Below are 4,915 nucleotides of genomic sequence, written 5' to 3' on the forward strand. Positions count from 1 at the left end.
TCCCTCAGTGCAGATCTGCAAGTCAAGAAGGTTGTAAGAACACTGTCCGTGTACGTATATGTGCAATCTACTAAATCTCATGCAAATAAATAAGGACTTCACTATTTTATATATATGTATACAGGAAAAGAGTGAGATATTTACCATTGTGTTTAAAGCATTTAAAACATTTAAATTGCAGTTCCCCAGTGGAATGCAAAGCTGGTTTTAATCTTTACATTGGAATTTAATGTAATAGAAGCAAAAAATGTAAGCTTTCTGCTAATCTTTTTTAACCCTATTCTGTATGCATATGCAGTGAGCTAGGTCATCTTCTGCTACCTGAACGGTTAGAAACACTGATGCAGCCTCTGTACTATCCCACAGAAAAGGGGTGTGTGTGTATGGTGGTGTGTGAATTAAAGGATATTTTTTATTTTATCTGTGCTGCAACATTGCAGTACTCTTACAATAGAAATTCAGTCGCTAGTTGATTTGCTGGTAAATAGGCCAGTCATCAAGAAGGAAGGCATTACCAATAAAGCGTAACTGAAAATCAACAGTTTCACATACTGTCAGATTAAACATTTCAGACCAGCCAGGTCTAAAATGGGCTAGGATTAAGTTAGATTCTCTTTTTGCAGGGTTGCTTATGGATAAGTATTCTGTCACCCAGCTTAATGTGCCATATCAAGGGTTATTTTGAAATCTGGACATGAGCCATGACACCATTGAAAGTTTTGTATCTGTTCAAACGCAACAATGGTGAAGCATTTTTCCCACAGTTTTATTGTCTAGGTGTGTGTGTTTACTCTTATGAGATGAATGAGATGCAGTTCCAGTTAGACTAGTCAGCTTAAGACATCAATATAAGTGAATGTGGAATATCAGACTCTTCAGTAGTTTTCTAGAGCCAAGGATCTATTCAGTAATTGGTGGCCAAGTATGTGATTATGGAATACATAAAATCAAACAAATCTGGAAGGGAGGTAAAGGTAAAGTTCAACAGCTGGTCTTAATCCATTATCACTTATTGTTAAATAGATAAGAATAAAACTGTAGAAGTTAATGAATTTATTTTGCCATAAAGTTCAACATAAGAGAGTATGAGAATAAACTGCTCACACAGTTTATTGGGAAAAAAAATGGATGACACAATTATTTTCCAGCATGCTTCCTATAACTAGAAAGAAAGGTCCAGTCTATAGTAAAATACCTGAACAATCAGCAAGAGGGCTGTTTTATTGCTACTTATCAGATCTGTGCGTATATATGACTTATCTGTTTCTCTTAACTTTGAGGAAATGACTACTTTCCTACATCACAAACTTTTAGATAATAGAAGTTTCAAAGCAGAATAAAAAGCTGCCAACAAGCACTACTTAAGATGACTGGAGTGTCTATCACAACGTACTATGACCATTTCTTCCAGAAGATGTAGCTAATTTTAGTTCTGCCATATGTGTACTGATATGATCATGGATCAAACTTACAATGTAAGTAATATGCTGCTGAGCTACTGAACATTGGATTAATTTTATTTTAGTTAAATAAGTTAAACAATGTGAGGAATGAGCAGAAAAGTTAACTACAAGATTTTTTAAAGTACTTAAAAATTCAAGGTATATATTTGATGGGAAACCAAGAGTATTTTCAACAAAGGTGAACAACAGATTTAAAGCCTGCTTAATCACGAGTCATCTTGGACTCCTGTCTAACAGTATTTCAAAATACTTCAGAAATGTTGAAATAGTGTTTCAGATCCAGTTTTATTTATGCTGTAGCTCTGTATTTATGATACTTTCTGGAGATGAGTGATCTGAGTAACGTAACAAGAGTAAGATGGAAAAGCTACTAACAATTATTAAATACCCGAACACCTAACTGTTTTCATACAACTATTACTAATCTAGAATGTATGTGTTTGCAGCACTGGCCCTTGCAAACTGATCGCCATGTGTCTTCTAACCATGCCACTAAGCTCTGTCTGCAAGTGTTCTTACACTCACCAAAACAGTCCAGTGCAATCATGTGAAGGCAGAATAGTAGTAGTGAAAAGCTGTGTTTTGTTTCTATTTCATTACTAAGGAGAACTACAAACTAAATATCAAGGGGTTTATCTCATGGCAGACAGTTGGGTTGGTCCCAATGTATGAAAGAACATTGAGCTGCAATTTGGGAGAAAAAATCAAATCGGGAAAAATCTCAAAAAGTGACACAAAAGTTCGGCTGCCTTATGCCATACTAATTATATGAGCCTACCCGTTTTCATACTCACATAAAACATTAAAATATGCTCTAGGCTGTTCTGCTGCACGCTAAATGACAAGCCCATGGAATCTGTTAAGATCAAGAAGGGGGGGGCGGGGAAGGGGGAGAGGAGGTGGGGAAGCATCGCAAGTACACTTTCTGTGTGTAAACCCCAGCAATGGGCAGACTACAAATCCTGCTGAAAAGGTAGGTTTGGCAGCATAACCTGAATGCTAGCAAGGCCACTGCTGCCATAGTAGTATATCCCGCAGATCTTTACACCTAAACCAGCATGAATTTCTTTCAGGTAAGCTATGCCTGTACGGGCAGCATCTGTTCTAATGCAAGCTCTCACGCACCCCCTTGCTTTTCCATAGTGTTTCGTGCCTGCTGCCGTGCTTAACCGTGGCATCTGCCAAGGCCTGGCTCATCCCCTTGGCTTTCTTCTGGCTGCTCTGTGGAAAACCCAAACGCCAGGCCAGCCACAGGCCGAGGAGGAGAGGGCTGGGACAACGCCCGTCGGGCGCGCTGGATGTCTGAAACGGTGGGGCCCGTGGGACCTGAACGCCGGGCGTCCCGCCCCGCGGCGGCTACCCCACGGCCGGGTGGGAGGGCAGCCCCTCACAGCCCCGCTCTCGCGAGAGCAGTGCCGAAGCCTCGCGAGAGCTGCCCGGACCTCCCCCCCCCCTCCCTCCGCAGGAAAGGCGCTCGGCCCAGGCTTTCCCTTTTCCCGCCGTTTCGCGCGGAGCTGCCGGGAGCCAACCAGGTAACGGCGCGCGCTCTCCTCACCGCCGCCGCCTGGTAACGGCCGCGAGCGTGCGGCTCCCGCTCCGCTCCGCTCCGGGGACGGGCTCCGCCACAGCTCCCCGCCGCCAGCGGGGCCTCCCTGCCGGCCCCGAGTCCCCTTGGGTTCCCGCGGGGCACGTTGCAAGCACTGGCCCTCCTTCCACCGGGAGCCCCCGGCGGGGGAGCGGGCCGCGCTTGCCCGCTCTCTCCGTTCCGGAGGCTCCGGCCGGGGGAGAAGGGGCGTGGGGGACATGCCCGACCCCTCCTTTGCCGTCCAGACTCCTGGGCGTGACACAGGCCTGGCGGGAAACTGGGGCGGCTGAGGCGCGGGTGCTGGCTCCCGCCCGGCAAGCTCTCAGGCGCTGGTCATGGCAGGATTTCTCAGAGCACCCCGGCGTGTCTTACGAGTGAGTTTTCTCTATAGTGTTTGTGCAGAGGGAAAGGGGAGGAAAAAAAAAAATCACCGCTGGGAGGTACAGGAGAGTTGAGTTTGTAGGAGCAGCTGGTGCTCAGGGGCGTCAGGGGTTCTGGAAGCTTTGTGCTCTCCAGAATCACAGAGAGGCAATGTGTTCCTGTCCGCGAAGTATAAATACAGGTAAGAAGCTTCTGTGCTTTATCGGTGCTAACTGCCAGTGCTGATGAAGGCGTGTGTAGGAAAGCCGTCGTTTATGAAGCTGTGCAAAGCCTTACGATGCCGGAGGGAGTTGGTGGTTGGACGAAGAGGGAAATAGAAATGTTTAGGTTGTTCTGTGAAAGGGTTAGACAGGAGGATAGGAGCAAAGCCCCGCCTGAGAGAGCGGCCCTGCTCCCTACCTGCGTACAGCAGCAGCAGCAGGATATTCGGGAGAGGGGCTGGCATTGTACTTCCTTCCCCCTCAGGCAGCTTTCAGTTCTCTCCCTGCCTGCAAGCGTCTGTACATCTGGCTTAGGCGTTTTTTTCCCTAAGGACTGGAAAGTCCTTTCTTAGGACCAGAGAGTATGCTAAGAAGCTGACATCACTAAACGCCTTTTACACCTGTGCCACTGCCCAGACCTGTTAAAGGCTTTACTTGAACACTTGTTGGGGACCCTCTATGTGAAGACAGGTTGAACACCTGCAGAAAGCAGTGTATCATTTGGGGATCTTGAAGCAGGTGAAGCTTGGGAAAACACGTTGCTCTCTTTTTCCCTGTTTGTGTTCAGTGACTGTACTACTAATCATTTGCAGAAACTCTAAGCAAGTTTTGTGCATTTTTTTTTCTTACGGTCATCTTTGGGGAAAAAAAAACCCCAAAATAAAAACACTAGGGACAGCCTTTACTACTTCTAGAGTCAGATGCCTTTTTCTTGAAAATTATTCATCTGACATACATCTAAGACACTAAGTGAGAGCAAGTTTGTTGATTTCACTGCCCTAACACTTGACACAGAAAAAGGTGGTTTCTGAAATATCTGTTGTTGAAGGTAGAAAAATAAGAGTTTAAAAGACATTCCTAATGTCGCTAGGCAATCAGTTCCACAAAGAAGCATTGTAAGATGGCTTAATGTGACTGCACACAAAGTGGAGCATTTCAGCTGCAAAGATGCAAGCAGATTACTGTTCAACTTCCGCTGAAGAATTGTAGGCATTGCTAATTGGAAAAGGTAATTTTATCTTCAATTAAGGACTTCTCTTAATATAAGAACATTTGCTAACTTGAAACCAGGTACTGAAATGGGCACTGAATTTTCTATGAGCACAGCATGTTAAAGCAAATATGGAGCTACCTAATTAATGATTACTGAGTGTTCTGTCAGCTCCACTACTGTAGTGTTTAAATATCCTGTTGTGGTTTAACCCCAGCAAGTAACTAAGCACCATGCAGCCACTCACTCACTCCCCCCCCCCCCCCCCCCGGGGGGGGGGGGGGGGGATCAGGGG

The sequence above is a fragment of the Haliaeetus leucocephalus genome, unplaced genomic scaffold (genome assembly GCF_000737465.1).
Source record: "Haliaeetus leucocephalus isolate CR32 unplaced genomic scaffold, Haliaeetus_leucocephalus-4.0 Scaffold428, whole genome shotgun sequence".
Taxonomy (NCBI): Eukaryota; Metazoa; Chordata; class Aves; order Accipitriformes; family Accipitridae; genus Haliaeetus; species Haliaeetus leucocephalus.